Source organism: Heterodontus francisci, chromosome 4 (assembly GCF_036365525.1).
Source record: "Heterodontus francisci isolate sHetFra1 chromosome 4, sHetFra1.hap1, whole genome shotgun sequence".
Taxonomy (NCBI): Eukaryota; Metazoa; Chordata; class Chondrichthyes; order Heterodontiformes; family Heterodontidae; genus Heterodontus; species Heterodontus francisci.
This window is the reverse complement of record NC_090374.1, coordinates 188272995-188296248: the sequence shown is the minus strand read 5'-3', so window position 1 is coordinate 188296248 and position 23254 is coordinate 188272995. Positions and strand designations below refer to the sequence as shown.

Below are 23254 nucleotides of genomic sequence, written 5' to 3'. Positions count from 1 at the left end.
TTAAGCCTGCTCCGCCATTAAGTACGATCATGGTTGAACGTCCAAACTCGGTACCCTGTTCCCGCTTTCTCACCGTATCCCTTGATCCCATTAGCCCTATGAACTATATCTAACTCTTTCTTGAATATATTTAATGATTTGGCCTCAACTGCTTTCTGTGGTAGAGAATTCCACAGGTTCACAACTCTCTGGGTGAAGAAATCCCTCCTCATCTCAGTCCTAAATGGCTTACCCCTTATCCTTAGATTGTGACCCCTGGTCCTGGACTCCCCTGCCATCAGGAACATCCTTCTTGCATCTAGTCTGTCCAGTCCTGTAGAATTTTGAAGGTTTCTATGAGATCCCCTCTCATTCTTCTAAATTCTAGTGAATACAAGCCTAATCAAGCCAATCTCTCTTCATACGTCAGTCCTGCCATCCCAGGAATCAGTCTGGTGAACCTTCACTGCACTTCCTCTATAGCAAGAACATCCTTTCTCAGATAAAGGAGACCAAAACTGCACACAATACTCCTGATGTGGTCTCACCATGGCCTTGTATAATTGCAGCAAGACATCCTTGCTCCTGTACTCGAATCCTCTCACTATGAAGGCCAACATACCATTTGCCTTCTTAACTGCCTGCTGCACCTGCATGCTTACTTTCAGTGACTGGTGCACAAGGACACCCAGGTCTCACTGCACCTCCCCCTTTCCCAATCTATCACCGTTCAGATAATAATCTGTCTTTCTGTTTTTGCTACCAAAGTGGATAACCTCACATTTATCCACATTATACTGCATCTGTCATGCATTTGCCCACTCACCCAACCTGTCCAAATCACACTGGAGCTTCTCTGCATCCTCCTCACAGCTCACACTCTCACCCAGCTTTGTGTCACCTGCAAACTTGGATATATTACATTTAATTCCCTCATCTATATCGTTAATATATATTGTGAATAGCTGGGGTCCTAGCACCGATCCCTGCCGTACCCCACTAGTCACTGTCTGCCACTCGGAAAAATAGCCGTTTATTCCTACTCTTTGTTTCCTATCTGCCAACCAGTTCTCTATCCATGTCAATACCTTACCTCCAATCCCATGTGCTTTAATTTTGCACGCTAATCTCTTATGTGGGACCCTATCGAAAGCCTTCTGAAAGTCCAAATACACCAACATCCCCTGGTTCTCCCTTATCTATTCTACTAGTTACATCCTCAAAAAAATTCCAGTAGATTTGTTAAGCATGATTTCCCTTTTGTAAATCCATCTTGACTTTGTCCGATCCTGTCACTGTTTTCCAAGTGCTCTGTTATTACATCTTTTATAATGGACTCTAGCATTTTCCCCACTACTGATGTCAGGCTAACCGGTCTATAATTCCCTGATTTCTCTCTACCTCCTTTTTTAAATAGTGAGGTTACATTAGCTATCCTCCAATCCATTGGAACTGTTCCAGAGTCTACAGAGTTTTGAAAAATGACCAGCAATGCATCTACTATTTCAAGGGCCACTTCCTTAAGTACTCTGGGATGTAGTTTATCAGGCCCTGGAGATTTATCGGCATTCAATCCCGTCAATTTCCCGAACACTATTTCCCTCGTAATACTGATTTCATACAGTTCCTCCTTCTCACTAGACCCTATGTTCCCCAACATTTCTGGGAGGTAATTTGTGTCCTACTTTGTGAAGACAGAACCAACGTATGTATTTAATTGGTCTGTCATTATTTTGTTCCCCATTATAAATTCCCCTGTCTCTGACTGCAAGGGATCCACATTTGTCTTCATTAATCTTTTTCTCTTCACATATCTACAGAAGCTTTTACAGTCAGTTTTTATGTTCTCTGCAAGCTTACTCTCATACTCTATTTTCCCCTTCTGAATCAATCCATTTGTCCTCCTTTGCTGAATTCTAAGCTGCTCCCAATCCTCATGTTTGCTGCTTGTTCTGGCCATTTTATACTTCTCCTCCTTGCATCTAATACTATCCCTAATTTCTTTTGTAAGCCATAGTTAAGCCAGCCAGAAGGAAATAATTTTAAGGATGCCAAACTGTTTCGACACTGTGAAGTGCAAATGAAATGGACTTCTTTCAGAAAACAATATTTTGGGCTACAGTATGAGTAATCTAAGACATGTCATGGTAAGTGTCGCATGCTTGAAAGGATAAAGGTGACTCTGAACCTATGGTTCCCAAAGTGCTCCATCATTGGGGTTTTCCTCATCTCATGATGCTACGTCTGGGTCTACTGTAGACTAATTGACACAGATTCATTGCTATGAATCATTCGTCTACATCTCCATCATCATTGTATCATGCAACTACCAGGACGGTAGAAGGTGGCCTCAAGGGATCTTAGATTTCTTTCAAAGAGCATTTCCTACATTTACATGAGAGCAGATTCACTGTTCCCGATCATGATCATCATTCGGCTTTACTACTTCATGTTTTGAGGATGTTTGCTTTTACTCATAACTTCTCAAGGACCAATACAGCACTTCCCAAACATAATGAGGTTACAATATATTCTTCTTCATTTTTTTTTGCTTATTTTTCAATTGCCTTTTTTTTTTCTTTTCTCTTAATCCACTTGCTTTATTTCTCTCTCTAATTTTACTCTAATTTTTTATTTGTTTCATGGGATGTGGGAAAGACCGGCATCTGTTGCCCATTGCTAATTGCACCTGGAGAAGGTGGTGGTGAGCTACCTTTTTGAACAGCTGCAGTCCAATTTACCCTACTTCCTCCTCTGTCCTTTGTTTCTTTCTGTATCCTCTGGTTTCATTAGTTAAGGAGATAGGCCACTGGACATGGCATTCATGAGGTCCCAGATGCAACGTCGATATCGCTGCGGTGTTAATATTTTGCATTTCCAGTAATGCACGATGCAAATATAGTGTGATCTGATGGGTGAGCTCACATCACTCATTGTGAGATCTGCCATTCCAGCAATTTCTGGGCCATAGAATCAGTTCAGACACTGTAAAATGGGCAATTTAGCTTGAATAGAAAAAACGTGTTCAGTAATTATTATTCTTTCTTACTCCATGGCCAACATGACAAACTCAGACATCTGTATGAAGGCAGCAACGGTGCTTTGCCAACCTGAACCTTCGCAGTTCTGTACAATCCTTTCTTTACTAAGCTCACTTAAGTACTACCAAACATTCGATATGCATCCACAAAGATGTATGACGTTTGAAAGTATTTCTTCGTCATGCAGCAGCCAATTAAATACATCATTCTGTTATTTCTCTCCATTTTAAACTTTATTCTTGGGTTATTATCTGCAAGATTCATTCCTGGTCATATGGCTGAACAAATGACTGACAAAACAACCATCTGGAAAGTTTTCGTTTCCCGGGGAGATGGGGCTTTTCTATACAGGCCAGCTGTCTCTGTTTCACATGGACAGTCGGCATTTCATGGGCGCTGTCTGCATTTACACATTTGAACATTAAAAAAAGTTTCATTCTTTGCATCCTGCGGTCTTGTTTGCTTGCTTCAAAAAAGACCGCCAGCTTACAGGCAAACAAATTCCATTTGACACTTCCCCCAAGCAGGCAAAAGGTCTCATTTGTCAAGTGGAATCAGCAAACACTACTTAAGTCCACTGATGTAGGGCAGGTCTTGAAAGAGTGATTGAAACTGTTCATGCAGGCTGGATAGGAAGCCAGAGAAAAAAAAGAATGCAGGTCAGGGCTCCCCATTGCTAACATCTACTGTGCCAACCCAGGAAAGTACAACACTCTTTTTAAGTCTGTGAAAAAAGTTTGCTTTTGAAAACTTGTACACTGAGCCTCACTTGTGGTAGGGTAAGTTATTCTTTAAAAGTCCCTCTTGAGCTCAGTGGGGTATTCAGAAATGTCTGAGAAAGCAGAAAGGGTCAGCATAGTCTTAACTTCCCCAAACCAGTCTGCAATGTTTCCTGCTATTCAGTATTCCACAACTCCTTTTCTCACGAACCTGCAGGTTAGCATCGCAAATGATTGGAAATAATTGAAACCTGCTCATTTTAAAATAAACATATTTAAATTTACTTATTCCACATGCTTCCAGGCTTACTTTAATTTGAATGCATTTTTCTTTAAACCTATCCTAGCCAAGTTCTGCTCCTGTGTCACCTCAGTAATACAAAAAAACAAATCTTCTCTGCACCTACTATTGCTCTTAAAACTGAATTTACAGTTACTCAGCTACACTGCGGCATTGCCTCATTCTGTCCTGGCAATGTTTTTCCAACCACATTCTTCTCTTGGCTTCCTCTGTTCTCCTGTTAAACTTTCACTTACTGTGCTTCCATGCTGTTCTCTTTTAGCCACGGCTCCTGCATGTTCCTTTTTTCTGTTTTTCCCAGCTGAAGCTTCCCACAATGATATACACAGCCATGACATTTTTAGTCTTTGCTTTATGTCTTCGACATTATGTCGGTGCGCTGCTCCACACTCACTCTCATTTCTCGCCCTCCAGTAAATCAAAAACTACTGGCACTCAGTGAATCTTGTGCAATGTGTACATTTTGCATCATCTTGGTAGCTCTGCTCTATGTGCCACCCTTGTATGACATAGATGACTCACTATGCCAAGATGACTCTTGAACTGCATACATCACTTGTCAAGTTTCCAAATTTGAATGCCAAATAGAATTCTGTATAAACACAGCATAAATGTCTTAATCCATATCAAATCAAGATTTCTTTCAGAATATTACAAAGATTCACTGTAGACAAAACAGTGGGGCTATTTATGTGGAAGCAACAGATAGCAGCTCATTTGCCAATGACTTATCTGTGGCCTGACATTCCTGCACGACTCCAAATTGAAAAATGATACCGTGCAGTAACATGGACTTGATTATTCTTCAAAGGGAGTGGGGGTCGGCAGAACAACCTTCAAAAATTAAGCAACAGTGTAAAAAAAAATTAGGTGATCGGATTATCTGTCACGCAACAGTTACTATTGTATACGTGAAGTACATAGATTGAAGATGAAATGCATTCACCTAACTGAAGACACTGCAATGCTTGGCCATGAATTTGACTCTGGGCAACATTAGCCTTTTCAATTTATACAGGAAATTCTTAGGAACACCCAGGAAACCACCGTCTATTCTTTATGGACTATTCTTTGGCGCTGAATTAGGTGACTGAATTTCTGGCTGAACGTAAATGCTGAATGTTAATATTATGCAATTGGGAAAACAGCCCAAACACAATTAACAATTGGATACTTTTGCATCAAACTGGTTGAATTAGTCAAGCAGTGCAATTCTAGGGCAAGATTTAGTCGCGCCGAAAAGTCGTCTGGCACCCGGCCGAAAAGACAAGGGTAACCTGGTCTTGGCCTTTCGGAGACCCCAGAAGTGATTCAACGGTGGTCAGGCACCTAATTGCACAGTGCCGGGGTCCCCACCCCTTTAAAGACAGGGATCCTGTCTCCAAGAGCTACCGGCCAAACAGAGGGCTAGCAGCTGAGTAGTATCAGCAACGCCACGGGCAGCAGTGGACACTGCCGCTCCTACAGGAGCCTGGGAGCAGGCCCAGCGCTGGAGACCGGGACAAGAGGTAAGTGAGGTGGAGCCACCAGGGCCAGTCATGTAGGCTCCGGCAATGAGGGGGTGGGGGGTTCATGACAATGGGCGAGGAGGGCAGGAGGGGTGTTAACGGAGGGGCAGCTTTTGCCTCCAGGGGCCCTCTGTGGGCCAAAGATTGCTTATGCAGGAGGCCCTCCCACACCGACACTGCCAAACCCACAGAGAGGTCCATCTTGTTTCACTGGGCGACTTCCCTGCATTGGGGAGGCGCCCCCATTGCTGGCTTAATTCCAGCAGCGGTGGGAGGGGGTTGGGGGGGGTGGGGAAAGAGGCCCTTAAGTGGCTAATAATTGGCCACTTAAGGGCCTCAATTAGTCTCTGTGGAGAAGGACCTCTTTGGCCTTTCCAGTCCCTGACCTAATCACGTGCGACGGGAAGACATTGGGCCCTCCGCCCCCTGCCCCCTAGTCCATCTCCGGGGGGCCCATTAAATCCAGCTCCTAGTCTGCAGGAAATATTTGGCACATTCAAGGGACAGCATTAGAACACTAACAATGATCTTAGTTTGGAAAAATTACCTTTGAAAATATAATACAATGATGTGATGAACATTGAGTAGTGTATGGGACCTTTTATAATATCACAAAGTAACAATACCGAAACAAATCATTGCTCATGCTGGTGTTTATACTCTACTCAAACCTCCTCCAATTCTTCTTCATCTAACTGCATCAACATATCCTTCTATTCCTTTACCCCTCATGTGTTTAACTGGCTTCTCTTTAAATACATCTTTATCATTGCCTCAACTACTCCTTGGGATAGTAAGTTCCACATTCTCTGGGTAAATAGGTTTCTCCTGATTTCCCTACTGGATTTATGAGTGCCTATCTTATATTCACAGCCCCTAGTTCTGGAATCCCCTCTTCTCTAGCTCTACCCAATCGAACCCTTTCATAATCTTAAAGGCCTCTATTCGGTCACCTCACAGCCTTCTCTTTTCCAGAGAAAAGATACACAGCCTGTTCAATCTTTCCTGATCGGTATAACCTCTCAGTTCTGATATCATTCCAGTGAATCTTTTTTTTGCACCTTCCCCAGTGCTTCCATATTCTTTTAGCAATATGGAGACCACACTACTCCAAGTGTGGTCAAATCAAGATTTGATACAAATTTGACATTCTTTCTCTGCTTTTCAATTCTATGCTTCTAGAAATGGACCCCAATGCTTTGTTTTTTTTTGTGGCCTTATTAACCTAGTTTAAGTGATCTGCATCAGGTTTCAAATCCAGACCGGAGAGCTAAGATGCTCCCTCTGCTCGTGACTGAGCTACATGAAATGTGTTTGAATAGTCATAATTGGCAGCTTCACTCAGGGAGATTTTAGGATGGCTGGTGTAGGAAATACAAAACAAGTTATACTGTTGCAATAGGAAATCCACTGGAGATAGACAAACATTGTTGAGGCGGAATAGTGACAGTTTTACTCTGCATCAAGCTGTGCTGTTTGTGACTTGAAGTGCTTGATACCGTCATTGGGATGAAAAGTGCTCCTACCTCAGCACCAACATTCCTCTCCAATTAGCAGGACATCAACCCCCAAAGTTTAAAAAAAAATCTTTCTTAATTATTCCTAAAAATAATGCATTGGTCTATGAATTGAGATTGCATTCATCACCCCAAACCTCATCTTTAAAGTTTTTTAATTGAATGAAAATAAGCATATCAAAGTCAGTTCAGTTTTCCAAGAGTGAATTTGGATATGTTAAAATGTGAGAATGATCGACAAAAACTATGGGGAAAATGGAACACAATGTAAAACTGTAAAATAAATTAGAGGCTAAAACGGGATCACAATTCTTCTATTAAAACTATACTGCCCCATTCCTTACAATGTTACCAACACTACACTGAAAAATATCCATACTCATCAGCTACAAAACTTTAAAAGCAATCATTGATGTACAATTTTTAATGTTGTCAGGACTCGTGACAATAATGAGCTCCTTGGAAAAAAAATCGTGCAAAGCAAATAAAAACAGAAAGTGCTGGAAATACTCAGCAGGTCTGGCAGCATCTGTGCAGAGAGAAGCAAAGTTAACATTTCACTTCTGATGAAAGATCACAGACCTGAAACGTTAACTCTGCTCCTCTCTCCACAGATGCTGCCAGACCTGCTGAGTATTTCCAGCACTTTCTGTTTTTATTTCAGATTTCCAGCATCTGCAGTATTTCGCTTTTATCCTGCAAAACAGGAGGTATCTGTCCATAATCACACTAGCGATTGCCTGTAGTATTACTGTCTATGAGGCAGTGGCTACACTAGAGTGTGATAGCTAAAGTGTGACAGGAAGTAAGCATGATGTTTCTAGGAAATGCACACTGCAAACAAGGAGCTGGATTTACCAGCCCTTAGCGGATGGGCTGGGAGGTAGGAAGGCTGGCAAAATAGCATGGGAATGTGGTGGGTGGTGTGCCCATTGTCTTCTCTCTGCCATTACACCTTGATAGTAGCAGGAAAGGTGAAAGACAGCCTGGCCGGAGCCCAACTGAGTTCTTAAGTAGTCAATTAAGGGCCTTTTCCCACCTCCGCTGGTATTTTACCAACATTTGGGGGGCCCTCAAATGTGTGAGGAGGCTGCCAGGTAAATCCTGGTGGCCTCCCAGCAGGCTCCAGGGTAGTATCCATTTTGGACATTCTTTGGCCCACAGAGGGGCTGAAAAGGAGGCCCCCTGGAGGCAATGGCTGCCCCTATCACTGCCTGCCCTCACTGACCATCCCCCGTACCACATCCCTCCCTTGCTGCAGCCTGCCAGACTGGTCCCAGTGCTCCCAGACCCCATTTACCTGCCTTTGAGGGTGCACAGCCATTGATGCACCCTCATCCTGCAGGTAGAGGCCCAGCAATGGCCTCCTCTAGCAGTGGTGCTGATGAGGCTGCTGAGCTACCGGCCCTGTGATTGTCCAGTAGCTCTTGGGGGGCATGGCAGGCCCAGCAGCAACCACTTAATTGGCTGCCACCAACAAGATGTGACCCCGTGTCAGGCTGACCCCTGCTGCCTCCATAAAATCCAGCCCAAGACTTCCGAGATACACACATTTTCAAACTAAAGGATGCTTTTAATGTACTTGTCTCCTCAGCACATTGGGAAGATGAATGAATGCTAAAGAGAAAACGGCGAGGAGCAAAGAAAGAACAAGAGTAAGCACAAATCATGTAACACAGTTTTTCCAGAGACTTGAAGAATTTGACATTCTATATAGTGGTAGTTGTGAATGGTCTAGTTTAATACACTGCAATTACTGAGCAGGCTGGAATTTAACACCCAAAATTTGTATAATCCAAGGACCTAGCAATCTCAATTGTGCATTTTTGTCACTCCTCCACGTATAAATAATAAATATATTGTTTAATGATACTAAGGAGTACATCTTTAGCTTCCATGTGAAAATACTAGCACTTTACCAAACAAAAGAGGAAGCAAGATGGCAGCCACTGCAAAACTAGTACAACAATCGTGCGATTTCCCCCTTTCTTCTCCCTTCACCCTTACCACCCTAGAAACTACTTAACTGAACATGGCAGATAGCATGGCAGACAGCTGTGCCTTCTGTTGGATATTAATTCGGAAAGGTATCCTACATAGTGGAAAGCAAATCAACAAGTCAGAAGACAGCTGTTTCCATGTTTAACGAAACAGTACAAATTAAGTTCCTGTTTCTCTCTATAAGACTGAATTAAATGAAAATGGAACTTCTCACTTTAAAAAAAAACGTAAACAAGAGAGATACAAGCTTCAGTTAGAAGTCTGATATGAGCCGGGGGGGAAAGAAAGAATGAAAAAAAAAAAAATGGGCAAAAGCTGAAAGCATAACTTCACCAGAAAACAACAACTTACCTTGTTCCATATGTTTCAAGGAAGAAATACAAAGCTTAAAAAAAAGCGATTAAAAAAATCACTCACAAAGGGCAACACTCACATTGAACAACGTCAAATTGCTGCTAGTCTAGATATTTCACCCATTTATGGTCCATTGTTAATGTTCCAGTATAAAGTTGGAGATGTAGAAGATGACTGTTATATTTGTTTGAGTGATCAGGACTGTCTTCAACATGCTGGAGGAAAACAGGCAGTACTAAAACCATGGTAAACAACCAGTCCCCTCCTCATATCAGCCTACGACATTTGTCTTGTAGAGATTAGAGTTGAAACAGCAGTAGCTGATCTCCTCCCCTTCCTTTAACCGTCCTCCCATGAAAGGATAACTGGTTAATGCATTCTTCAAGTATGTTTTTAACCTCTACTTAACCTTAGATTAGTTCTGCGTATCATACAGCACGTGCTGCAACTTATAGTTTAAATGTAATAGTTTAATTTCTGCCTACATTACAAGGGTGACTACACTTTAAAAGTACTTCACTGCTTGCGAAACACTTTGGGGTGCTCTGTGGATGTGAAAGGCACTACATAAGTGCAAGCTCTTTCTTTCTCCGAACAACAATTCATTGTGCATTTTTGGTGAATCCACGTGCTCGATTCTACAAAATGCACCAAGTTTTCAATTTATCCTCAAAATCTCAAAATAATTGTCCAAGAAAAAAATCAGATGTCTCCAAGCCAGTGAAGAGACAGATCAGCAGCTACTTGTTGTACCTGGATTGCTTAATTTTGGCTGCCCAGTCAAACTAGTATCACCCTAATGTGCACAATATTTACAAACCAATTATTTTTTTAAACCCAGGTTAAATCTAACCTAGACTGAATTGGCATCACTCCAAAGGAAAATATTTTAACCCGTTGCATGAGGCCTCAGAATGCGGGTTGATAAAGGGACATTTTCTGCACCCAAAAAGAACAGGGTGGGAATCAGGCCACCAGCCCCAAAGATGTTGTTGGTGTGAGGCTCAATCCATTAAAACTCCCGGGCCTCATTAATTTCAAGAACAGGCTGCCCCTTCCTATAGCCTGCAGAATCAGGCAGCCCGCCCACAAACTCGCACCATTTCCAGTACGTTTCCCAACTATGCTTAAAAGCGAGACTGTTTTCCCCAATTTTATCTACTGTGGGACAAGACTGTGGCAGCACAGATAAGAAGGAGTTCCTCCCTGCTTTCCTAATGCCTCCCGAGAAGTCCATGTGGAGGATGTGAGGGCCAGGAAGGAATTACTCTTTGCCAGAACCCGCAGGAGCATTGCCAAAGCCACAGAGAGGTAACCTGGACAGAAATGGCTGACATGGTCAGTACCAACAGCATCACATCCAGGACATGGGTTTAATGCAGGAAGAAGTTTCATGTCCTCACAAGAGCAGGAAGGCAGAGTACACCTGTTCCTCTCTCTACGTTCCTCACCAACACCTCACTTGCTTCGCCACTACTCACAACCATTATTGGCTTTTCGGCTAACTTATAACTTACTTACACAGAATTAACAGAAAGAAATAGGCTTTTGGCCCAACTGGTCGATGCCAGTGTTTATGCAGAACAAGCCTCCTCCCACCTTACTTCATTTAACCCTATCAGCATATCTTTTTATTCCTTTCTCCCTCTTGTACTAATCTAGTTTCCCCTTAAATGCATCTATGCTATTTGCCTCAACTACTCCACACGATAGCAAGTTCCACATTCTGACCCACACTTTGGGTAAAGAAGTTTCTCTTGATTTCCTTATTGGATTTATTACTGATCATCGTTTATTCATAACCCCTAATTTTGGACTCACCCACAAGGAGAAACATTTCCTCCACTTTGAGATCTTCATTTCAACACTCCACATAAACCTCAATCCCAAATCAGACTTTATTTTTCATATGTAGATTCCACAAGAATACAACTCATATGCACATAGGCACAGTGTGGCTTTCGTGCAGAGAGATTGACCGTTGACATGCTGTTCTTCCTTCGTCAGATACAGGAGAAATGCCATGAACAACAGATGCCCCTCTACATTGCTTTCATTGATCTCACCAAAGCCTTTGACCTCGTCAGCAGACGTGGTCTCTTCAGACTACTAGAAAAGATCGATGTCCACCAAAGCTACTAAGTATCATCACCTCATTCCATGACAATATGAAAGGCACAATTCAACATGGTGGCTCCTCATCAGACCCCTTTCCTATCCTGAGTGGCGTGAAACAGGGCTGTGTTCTCGCACCCACACTTTTTGGGAGTTTCTTCTCCCTGCTGCTTTCACATGCGTTCAAGTCCTCTGAAGAAGGAATTTTCCTCCACACAAGATCAGGGGGCAGGTTGTTCAACCTTGCCCGTCTAAGAGCGAAGTCCAAAGTACGGAAAGTCCTCATCAGGGAACTCCTCTTTGCTGACGATGCTGCTTTAACATCTCACACTGAAGAGTGTCTGCAGAGTCTCATCGACAGGTTTGCGGCTGCCTGCAATGAATTTGGCCTAACCATCAGCCTCAAGAAAACGAACATCATGGGGCAGGACGTCAGAAATGCTCCATCCATCAATATTGGCAACCACGCTCTGGAGGTGGTTCAAGAGTTCACCTACCTAGGCTCAACTATCACCAGTAACCTGTCTCTAGATGCAGAACTCAACAAGCACATGGGAAAGGCTTCCACTGCTATGTCCAGACTGGCCAAGAGAGTGTGGGAAAATGGCGCACTGACACGGAACACAAAAGTCCGAGTGTATCAGGCCTGTGTCCTCAGTACCTTGCTCTATGGCAGTGAGGCCATAGTATGCCAGCCAAGAGCGACGTCTCAATTCATTCCATCTTCACTGCCTCCGGAGAATACTTGGCATCAGGTGGCAGGACCGTATCTCCAACACAGAAGTCCTTGAGTCGGCCAACATCCCCAGCTTATACACACTACTGAGTCAGTGGCGCTTGAGATGGCTTGGCCATGTGAGCCGCATGGAAGATGGCAGGATCCCCAAAGACACATTGTACAGCGAGCTCGCCACTGGTATCAGACCCACCGGCCGTCCACGTCTCCGCTTTAAAGACGTCTGCAAACGCGACATGAAATCCAGTGACATTGATCACAAGTCGTGGGAGTCAGTTGCCAGCGTTCGCCAGAGCTGGCGGGCAGCCATAAAGACGGGGCTAAAATGTGGCGAGTCTAAGAGACTTAGTAGTTGGCAGGAAAAAAGACAGAGGCGCAAGGGGAGAGCCAACTGTGCAACAGCCCCGACAAACAAATTTCTCTGCAGCACCTGTGGAAGAGCCTGTCACTCTAGAATTGGCCTTTATAGCCACTCCAGGCGCTGCTTCACAAACCACTGACCACCTCCAGGCGCGTATCCATTGTCTCTCGAGATAAGGAGGCTCAAAAGAAAAGAAAAGAACAACTCATATAGTAAATGAATGCAAGCTAGTCAATATACAAGAGATACCAAAGGAATAATTTATATAATATTCATCCAGTGTTACAGTTATATAGTAAGAGTCATAATCGAACAAGCTGTATCCATAAACTAGCAGGCTTAATAACTACCAGTAAAACAAAAGTAAAATACGGAGGCTGCTGGAAATCTGAAATAAAATTGAAAATACTGGAACTATCAGGAAACAGCTGTGGAAATAGAATCACAGTTAATGCTTCATGTCACTGTGTCTTTTAATGAAAGGTCACCGACCTGAAACGTTAACTGCGATTCTCTCTCCACACATGATAGCGGATCTGCTGAAGGTTTCCAGCACTTTCTGGTTTTATTATTAATAATTACCAAGTTTGGGAGGCACCTAGAAATGTCCTCCCCTGGCTTAGCTTTCTTCTTCCAGACTGCTCTCTAACCGAAGCTGCAAACCATTCTTACATAACAAGCTCAAAAAGGCACAGCTCACGTGACTTTGGTTCCATTTGACAATCAAATTGTTAAGCAGAAAGACATTCATCAAATAAAGAAAAGTTTCCATTTGACGGTTGTTTAGATTTCAGAAAATTTTCTATTTGGGTCTCATTAGAGATAACGGACATCTGATAGTCCCAACGAGGTAACAGTTTGCTTCCACAGGTACAGTGAAAGAAACAAGTCGCATTCTTCAGTGCTGCTCCGTCTAGCCACAGAGTTCCAAACCACGCCAGTTCTGCTCGCGTAAAGTTAGTTCGTTTATCTTAAAAGGGATAGTTGGTGCTAACTCTGCTTGAGATGACCAGAATTCAATAATTCACTGGGCATAGCTCTTTAGCACACAGTCTATCTACATTATACATAGAAAACAAAGCAAAATTCTCCATCTCGTTAAATCTGACCTTTTAACACCATTACCTCCCCTCCATTCTTCAAAAATCACAATTACATAATTAAAACATCTCTTTCTTATGCAAGCACACTCACCTCTTCCATTCTTTGCGTTTGATAAGGTTCCCCATGGCAGGCTGATGGAGAAAGTGAAGGCGCTTGGGGTCCAAGGTGTACTAGCTAGATGGATAAAGAACTGGCTGGGCAACAGGAGACAGAGAGTAGCAGTAGAAGGGAGTTTCTCAAAATGGAGACGTGTGACCAGTGGTGTTCCACAGGGATCCGTGCTGGGACCACTGTTGTTTGTGATATACATTAATGATTTGGAGGAAAGTATAGGTGGACTGATTAGCAAGTTTGCAGACGACACTAAGATTGGTGGAGTAGCAGATAGTGAAGGGGACTGTCAGAGAATACAGCAGAATATAGATAGATTGGAGAGTTGGGCAGAGAAATGGCAGATGGAGTTCAATCAGGGCAAATGCGAGGTGATGCATTTTGGAAGATCTAATTCAAGAGTGAACTATACAGTAAATGGAAAAGTCCTGGGGAAAATTGATGTCCAGAGAGATTTGGGTGTTCAGGTCCACTGTTCCCTGAAGGTGGCAACGCAGGTAAATAGAGTGGTCAAGAAGGCATACGGCATGCTTTCCTTCATCGGACGGGGCATTGAGTACAAGAGTTGGCAGGTCATGTTACAGTTGTATAGGACTTTGGTTCGGCCACATTTGGAATACTGCGTACAGTTCTGGTCGCCACATTATCAAAAGGATGTGGATGCTTTGGAGAGGGTGCAGAGGAGGTTCACCAGGATGTTGCCTGGTATGGAGGGCGCTAGCTATGAAGAGAGGTTGAGTAGATTAGGATTATTTTCATTAGAAAGACGGAGGTTGAGGGGGGACCTGATTGAGGTGTACAAAATCATGAGGTATAGACAGGGTGGATAGCAAGAGGCTTTTTCCCAGAGTGGGGGTTTCAATTACTAGAGGACACGAGTTCAAAGTGAAAGGGGAAAAGTTTAGGGGGGATATGCGTGGAAAGTTCTTTACGCAGAGGGTGGTGGGCACCTGGAACGCATTGCCAGCGGAGGTGGTAGATGCGGGCACGATGGAGTCTTTTAAGATGTATCTAGACAGATACATGAATGGGCAGGAAGAAAAGAGATACAGAACCTTAGAAAATAGGCGACATGTTTAGAGAGAGGATCTGGATCGGCGCAGGCTTGGAGGGCCGAAGGGCCTGTTCCTGTGCTGTAATTATCTTCGTTCTTTGTTTTGTTCTTATTCCTTCTCACATACTACCACTTGTGCAAGTACCAACTACTCCAACCACTTTTTCCTCACGTCACATCACACACACATGCATTTCGTGAACCAGAGGCAAACTTGACAAGTCCAGATGTCATCTTTAGGGGACAAGCATTTTATGCAACTGCTTGAAAGCCAACAATCGAGAAAGCAGTGCTGCACTTAACAAAGAACTTAAAAAGTCTGGCAGATTCAGGCATATTGGCTGACATCGGAAAGCACACAAGTCATGTTTTTTTTGATGCAGGTTGCATGAACCAATGTTGCAGGACAGATCATGTGACCACAGTTTAGCTGGAACAGGAAGTGTTAAACTCCAATTTATCCTTTAACCAATTCCATGTTAATGCCTTTTTTTTTTGCTTTATTGGTTTTCTTTAAGGCCCCAAAGGAAGCAGAAGATTGTGTTACCATTAGACTCTGGACATAGCTTTCTTTCTTTTGTATTCTTGCCCAGAAAAAGGCAACCTTTGTACAATACTCCCTGGAGGTTTTTTATCTGGTGCCAACCAATGCCCATACATCAGCCTCCTGAGAAATTTGAAGAAATGCAAAATTCTGATTGATTAGTATGCAACATTTGACTTACATATCCAAACAAAGCTACTCCTGTAGAAGGGTAAATAGTTGTCCCCAACTCTGGCAACAAGAACTTTTTAAAAAAAATTAGTTTCTGAGATGTGAGCATCGTGAACAAGGCCAGCATTTGTTGCTCATACCTAATTATCCTTCAGAAGGTGGCTGTGAGCAGCCTTCTTCACCCACAGTGCTGTTAGGAAGGGAGTTCCAGGTTTTTGACCCAGCGACAGTAAAGGAATGGCGATATAGTTCCAAGTTAGGATGGTGTGTGGTTTGAAGGGGAACTTGCAGGTGTCTCCATAGGTCTGCTGCCCTTGTCCTTCTAGGTAGCAGAGGTCGCGGGTTTGGAAGGTGCTGTCTAAGGAGCCTTGGTGAGTTCTGCAGTGCATCTTATAGATGGTACACACTGCTGCCACTCTGCGTTGGTGGTGGAGGGAGTGAATGTTTAAGGCGTCGAATGAGGCGTTGATCAAGCGGGCTGCTTTGTCTTGAACGGTGTCAAGCATCTCGAATGTTGTTGGCGCTGTGCTCAACCAGGCAAGTGGAGAGTAATCCATCACACTCCTGACTTGCGCCTTGTGGATGGAGGACAGGAGGTGAGTTACTCGCTTAGAATTCCCAGCCTCTGGCCTGCTCTTGTAGCCCCAGTATTTATTTTATTCAAGGATCAAAAAATCTTTAGCTGAGAAAATGCTAACTGATGTACTGACAGATGTGTGGGTTTTATATGACACAAGAAAAATAACAGTGCATCACTGGATATCTACAATGTCATGATAATGTTTTTGTGTGTGCACTCAGAGCACAGTTCCATTAAAACCTAATCAGGCTCGACTACATTTCTCCTATGGTAAGTGGAGGATGTTGAATGATGAAAGAACATTTGCAATGTCAATTGGAGGCAAGTCACTTTGCTATGAGTATAAACTCTTTAGATATATATCCTTTAAAAAATACAAAGGTACAGCTTTCAGTCAAAATATTTGAGGATAAGACAATATCCTGTAGCGTTCTGTAAATCCTGGAAAACTGTAAAATACTTGGATAACTGTTAATGGCAATTAGCTATGTAGTGCTTAAACCATCTTCAGATTCACTTGTACACACTGCAGCATGTGCATTATGTTTCATTCATGCTTCCTACATTACAACACTGACTATACTTCAGAAGTACTTCATTGGCTGTAAAGTGCTCTGGGATGTCCTGTAGTTGTGAAAGGCGCCTTATAAATGCAATTTTTTTCTTCCCCTTTCTATTGAAGGGAATCAAATGGTAAGTGGTCAGATGCTGGTGGGTAAATCTGCATTTAATGGACAGGACACTTGCAAATTCAAAAGCAAATCACTTATCTGATCAAAAGTCAGACATGCTGGCTGTAATAATTTTTGAAAGAATGCAATTACTTTTTAAAAATGAAATAAAAAGCTCTTGTGTGCAAGAGGCAACATTTTATTTGCATTGTTTGTGAAGATGAACACAAAATTAAAAATCTATTTTACTCTCTGGTGTAAATAATAGGTTACACTGCAGAATTAATACTCATCTATTATTTTACGCATATGTCAGGCACTCTTTTAAACCTGGCACATTAGCCCACTACTGGGAAATACAACCAAGGCTATAAGCAACCAAAATAGAGTAATATACAAAACTCTCTAAGTATTTGCTTTGTCAGCCTGAAGGGTCCGTAATAGCTGTTTTCTATTGTACTGTCACCCCTACGTTGCCCCAAAGTGGTATGAACAACTTTGCCTATCTATGACTCCTGTGCTGCTGCAAGACAGTGTAAAATTAACAGTACACATGCAGTCTTTCAATAACCTGACCTGCATAATTCCTGTGCTACCATTAATTGACCAAGATTTAAATACAACATTTGTTTGCAATTGACAACTTAAAGCATTCCACATGTGACACCGACACAGCAACATACAGGTATTGTCACATATTGAGATAATGCACAACGTAAATTTTATGTTTTCTTTTAAAAGTCACTGTGCACCATTTAAAGAGTTTCCATTGTGTCAAATAGCCTTTATTAACTAACTGAAAAAGTGTTCAACTACTTAAGATCAACAGCAGCAAACTATAAGACGATGGTTTTCCATATGGGGTGGGGGTGGGGGTGGGAGGGCTCTTGTGAGCACTGGTGCACTCTCCAGAACCCTTCTAACTCCAAAAAAAAAGAGCCATTAACCAAACAAAAACTGCACTATCATTGCAGGAAAAGATTGACAGTCCATTTTTTTCAAAAAAAAGCATACTGTAACATAAATAACTTGCAAGTATGTCAAGAAATAGCAGAACGTATGGAATTTGAGAAGTCTGATGATCCATGGACTGCAGTTTGAAAGCCCATGTTGTGCTCAATTCTATAAGCTAACTCGGTACAAAGACAACGGACCTATTCCGTTGAAATAGCACAGATTTATAGGAGGGCAGCTGCATCATGTGTAGAATGCTCTGCGACTCACTGCCCTTTTAAATCATTTCAGCTTATTCAGCCATAAAATGGATAATTTCCCTATTTGTAATAGTAACATGATGATGAAACAACACTTACTGCACATTACTAGGGAGAAGCAATTGCAAATGAATGAGTCGCTGCCTGTTTACTATACTCTGCCATGCTTTGTGGTGAAGCAGAGAGTTCGATTATCTTTCTCCCCAAAAGGTGATCATCAGATACTGAGTATACGAGCAACTGTTAGTGAAACTCTTTAAACAGAAATAGCACAATTGCTGAATTTGAGCAGTGAGGAGGATCTGAAAATATTGCATTAAACTTTTATACATACCTTTATTAACCTATTCATTTCTATAAGCGCAAGGCATAAAGCACAAACAATTATGCTGTTGTCAGTAAGCCTCTGCCAAATAAGTCTCGAGTTGATACATCACTCAAAAATCCCCTGCTGCCAACAAAACAGTCTGATCACTGAAGCGCACTCACATTTTATGCAGTAGTAGGTTTTAAAAAAGAAAAAAAAATCAACTGTTATCCAACAAAGTATTTTGGGGTAGTGTTACTGACACTTTTGTACACCGCACTGTCAAGTCAAAACTAGACTGCTACCAGCCTTCACCACTGACAGGAAGACTGTGCCCCTTCATAAACATCCTGGCAGGAAACTTTGAGAATAAAAGCTCCTCCCAAACTATTCAGGGTTACACGGTGGGACACACTACAAGGCACATGGTACTAAATGCTTTGCATTCAGCATTTAAATAAGAGATAGAAAACTATACTCCTTGCAAATTGCTTTTGTGATCTAAAAGGTGCTTGTACTTGTGACCACTGATCAAAGTTAGCAAGATTTTAGGATCGGTCTTCAATCATTAGAATGAAAGTTCAGCCCCCAGGTTACAAATGAAAAGGCCAAAGAGTGGGAATCAGACAATGACCTTTAAGATTTAGTGCTACATGGAAGTTATACATGCACATGGTTTTCACCAATCCCTATGCCATCGAAGTACTTGTTAAAGTAATTAGCTGCCAGGATTGCCTACATCGGGGGTCTACAACCTGCCGTTCCAGAGCCACATGTGGCTCTTTCACATCTCATTTGCGATCTCCCAACCTTTTCCAGTTAGATTGCATTAACATGAAAAAAAGCCTAAAAAAATTAAGTTAAGAAAAACAAGAGTCTTTTTATTGTGGGGGTAAAAGGCTAATCATTATGCTGCACTTTATGGTTTCAAATGATTATTTTAACAAAAAAAAATCACTGTTTTCTAAATAAAGCTGTTCGAGTGGTCAAGCTACACTATGCTTATAGATAATGCCTTTGATTCGAGGAACCAATTTTATGGTTGTGACCATTATTGTTTCTAATATAGCAGTGATGATCAATTATTCCCAATGTGCTATTGGAAGCTTTTTAAAAAAAAACCTGAGAATCATCAGCAGAAAAAAATTATCTCAAGTCTATTCATCTTAAGTTAAAGTTTGTTTTAAAGATCATTTTACTGACAAAATTGTAAAAAGTCAAAAAAACGTGATAAGTTAGGCCCATTTTAATTTTTTTTTCCATTGATACATAAATTCAACAAATGTATTTTATTTATTATATAAGCAGATTATGCATTCTACCAGAGGCACTTGGCAATTTGCAAAGTATTTGATTTAGAAATGCCGAATTTTCGTCTTGCAGCTCCCAATACTTTTTATTTTAGGCAATTTAAAAAAAAAGCCCTGCAGGTAAAAGACCCCTGGCCTACATGACACAGTGTGAGTGCTCAAATGACTTCACAGCCTCGCACCTCCCTACCTTTATAACCTCCTTGAGCCCTAGAACACGCCAAAAATTCTGCTTTCCGCCAATGCTGGGTCTCCTGTATCCCCAACTCCCTTTGCTTTGCTATTGACAGCTGTGAATAAATTCTATTAGGCCCTAAGCTCTGAAGTTCCCACCCTGAAACTCTCCGAGCTGAATTTTACCAGCCCCTCGATGCCGTGAGTCGCGGCGCGGGGGCTGGTAAAATTCTGTGGGGAGAGGCCCGCCTCGACCGGCGACGTCGAGAAGGGCCCACCACATATTACCAGCGGTGGGGGGACCTCGGTGTGGCTCCCTGCCCCCTGGCGACAGGCTCTTCATCTCCATATGCAGATTGCCAGTATGTGTATGTAAAATAACTTACTCGTCACCCCACACCGATTTTACGGCCTCCGTTTGGCCTTCGCGCGCCTTCAGAACTCCGCACGGAGTTCCGAGGAGAGAACCTGGTGGGGAGGGGGGAGGAATAAAATTTTCAGGGTGGGAGGGGTGGAGGAGTGGGGAAGTCAATTTTTATTGGATGTGGAGATGGTGGCAAGGGGTTGAAGGGAAAAGGATTGAAGGTTGAGGGGGAAAGTTTGGGGATTTGTAAAATCAATTGATGGCCATTTCAGGCAATAAAATGACCATGGTGGGGGGGGGGGGGTGCGTGGGTGAGGGGGGGTTGGGGAAGGGCCTCCATCACTTATTTTTATATTTGATAAAAATCAATTATATTTTCCCTTTAAAAATTATAATTATTTGTAAGGGCTTAAAGCCTTCTAAAAATGGCGCCGGCGATGGACGCTGGACGCTGCTCCCACTAGTCATTGGGGACGGGTGCTCTACCCCCACTATTTAAATGAGCCCCCGTGCGAAATATGGCAGGGGCTCCTCGACAGCCATTGAATTCAGCCCTCCATCTCTCCCTTCACCTTCAGGACCTTCCTTAAAAAGCTGTCTTTTTGACCAAGCTCTTAATCACCCTTCCTTAAATCTCATTTGATTAGGTGTCAATTTTTATCAATTATGATTCTGTGAAGCATCTTGGGATGTTATCCTATATTAAGGCCAAATATAAATTACAGCACTGGCTAGGCTTAAAAAGTACTCCATTAGTTGTTAAGCACTTTGGGATGTCCTGAGGTGATGAATGGTGCTATGCAAACCCAATTATTTCGTTAAATAAAGTTTGTTGCTAACTAGACTTCAAAAGTAGCCCACTGGCAATGAAGTACCATGAAAGTCCTGAGACATAATGAGGTTTCCATCCTTTCCAGTTGTTTTGAAAGGAGGGAGCAACAGGAAGATTGAGACGATAAATTAAAGTACAGAAGCATGCACAAAGGAGCAAATTCTTTATGTTCCAGATCGGAAAGAGAACGAGGGAGGTGAGGAAGGAACTCTGTATCCAAAAACTGAAAGAGAAATAAAAAACATGGAATGGAATTTCACTCTACCTACCCAGCAAAATCCACCAGGAGATTTTCATACCATTGCCAAGCTTCACCAATACTTTTGAACAGGCAGCTAACTGGCCTGTTCAAAGCCAGTGGCGTCCTTCTTTAAATATGCAGAACTGGGTCTGATGTGGTCACCAGGCCAAATTGCAATTTCAACTCCAATCAAAGGGGAAAGGCCGCTGTGGCTTTCCCACAAAGTGCTACATAGACAAAGCCAAGGTCAAACTTTAGGACAAACAAAGTTAAGGTTCATATTGTCGAGAAACCAACTGAAAAATATAGTCAAGATTTTTTTCCTAACCAACAAGCTAATGTCGCTCTGTATTTATTTACCTGGCTAATACTTATTTCAAATAGCACATGCCATTATTTCTACCTGCACAATACTCCAGGGTCCTGAAAATGTCAAAATGATTTCTCTTCTCTGCATGCTGTGGTTGATAACATCAGAGCACTATCATTTGTTGAGACTAAAAAAACCTCGTACAATTAAATGTGCAGTGTATAACTGCTTAAAGCACGGCCCGAGCTAAAGGTCAAAAAACACAATCTGGATCAATCACCACATCAGAGTATAAGTGACAGAAAGCAATATTTTAGGCTTAAAAGGTTAGGAGTTCGAAACTATGTAAAACCATGGGTTCAAACGGAACAAATATAAGCTTACGAAAAGATGATTTTGTTCGGTTTTCCAAACACCTTTCACAAACCTTCAGACTATTGGGTGGTATCAGCAAACTTCCCAGAAGAAACAAGTGATGAAGTTTAATGGCAGTAATGTGGAATCTCATCTTAGGTGAAGCAATAAACAAGAGGTGGTTTATGCATCGTATTCTGGTATCAACAAACAACGGCAAACCCATTATAGAGTAACACAAGGTTAAGTCGGTAGTACAATATCATCATTTAGCCTGTGTTCATCTACTGTAGGATGTAACCTTCCTCGTGCTTTTTCCATTTATCTCTATCCCTTACTGTTCTCGCCCATATGGTTCCTAGGTATTATAGTCATAGAGAGATATAGCACCGAAACAGTCCCTTCAGCCCAACGAGTCCGCGCCGACCATCAACCACCCATTTATACTAATCCTACATTATTCCCATTTTCCCTCTCACATCCCCACCTTCCCTCAATTCTCCTACCACCTACCTACACTAGGGGCAATTTTTTACAATGGCCAATTTACCTATCAACCTGCAAGTCTTTGACTGTGGGAGGAAACCGGAGCACCCGGAGGAAACCCACGCGGTCAAAGGGAGAAACTGCAAACTGCGCACAGGCAGTACGCAGAACTGAACCCGGGTCACTGGAGCTGTGAGGCTGTGGTGCTACTATGTGCTACCACTAACAAAACTTATATGGTCTTTGAGTTTTAAAAAAAACGTTATTTGTACTACAGCTGCTGGCCAGCAACACACTAACACTAGGTTATAAAAAAAGCTCTCCATCTTTGAAAAGCTAACAGTTAATACTGTAATCATCACTGTCCGTGGGCATTACCTTCGTAACATCACATGACCCTGCTTCAATTCATCTGCTGTTGAAACCCTCAACTATGCCTTTGTTATCTCTGTACTTGACTATTCTGATGCACTTTTGGCCGTCCTCCCATGTTCTATTCTTTGTAAACTTGAGGTCATCCAAAACTTTGTTGCAATGTCTCAACTCATACCCAGTTCCGTTCACCCATCACCCATGTGCTCACTAACTTACAATGGGCTCCACCCCACAAGCGCCTTAATTTTAAAATTCTAATCTTCATGTTTGAATCCCGCCGTGGCCTCATTCCTCCTGATCTCTATAACCTCCTGTAGTCCTACAATGCTGCGAGAACTCTTGAGTTTCACCAACTCTGGAAACATGTGCTTTCCCCGACTCTCTTCACTCCATCAGAGGCAGCCTTGTCTTTCAACATTC

The 23254-nt window shown here is 42.4% G+C and overlaps 1 protein-coding gene across 6 annotated transcripts in view; it reads right to left on the bottom strand.

The window, feature by feature from the left end:
• LOC137369457 (tyrosine-protein kinase JAK2-like) overlaps window positions 1-23254 on the bottom strand; it is a 289126-nt gene that overhangs the window by 148848 nt on the left and 117024 nt on the right. The window contains exon 1 of one of the 6 annotated variants that reach the window (XM_068030698.1): window positions 18416-18517. The exons of 3 other annotated variants lie outside the window; for them this stretch is intronic. The gene's annotated coding sequence lies outside the window, so the exon portion shown is untranslated. Of the gene's footprint in view, window positions 1-4276; window positions 4404-9499; window positions 9712-18415; window positions 18518-23254 lie in introns of those variants that run through there. 2 more of the 6 variants (XM_068030696.1, XM_068030699.1) reach the window with 2 other exon arrangements.